Raw genomic sequence first — 634 nt, 5'->3', positions numbered from 1 at the left:
GCTGTTTTATTTCATTGCGTTGGGTTTTTGTTTTTTTTTTTTAATTATCGGTATGATTTTTTTTCTTTAATCCCACCACCACCACCACCGCGAGGAGGTCCCTGCGAGCCCACGGCGTCATCCTTCTCAACCCTCGCTGCGGCCACTGCCACCAAAAAAAATAAAATAAAATAAAACAAAAATTATTTTAGACGTACATATAATTTATATGACATTAAAAATATATCAAGTATAATGTATATCATGTATAATTTATATAATGCATAATATATCATATATAATATGTAATATATAGTATATAATATATAAAATATAATGTGAAATATATAAAAATAACATATGTAAAATACATAACATAAAATATGTAATATGCAGTACATGTCTCAATATAATAAATCTATATCTAAATATATATAAATACATGCACACACCTTTCTATATTTTTCTCTTATATAAAATATATACCTATTATCCATCTGTATTACATGTATTATTACATATATACATATAATGCATATACATATACAATAAATACAATTATCTACATATTTAAATAATAAATGATTGATTTAAATTTTGGGGGTATGTTGTTTTGTTTTTTTGGGGGGGGGTGACTGAGTGTAGCGGGCGGGGC

This window comes from Egretta garzetta, unplaced genomic scaffold (assembly GCF_000687185.1).
Source record: "Egretta garzetta isolate BGI_Z169 unplaced genomic scaffold, ASM68718v1 scaffold173, whole genome shotgun sequence".
Classification (NCBI taxonomy): domain Eukaryota; kingdom Metazoa; phylum Chordata; class Aves; order Pelecaniformes; family Ardeidae; genus Egretta; species Egretta garzetta.
Note: the sequence above shows the minus strand (reverse complement) of the source record.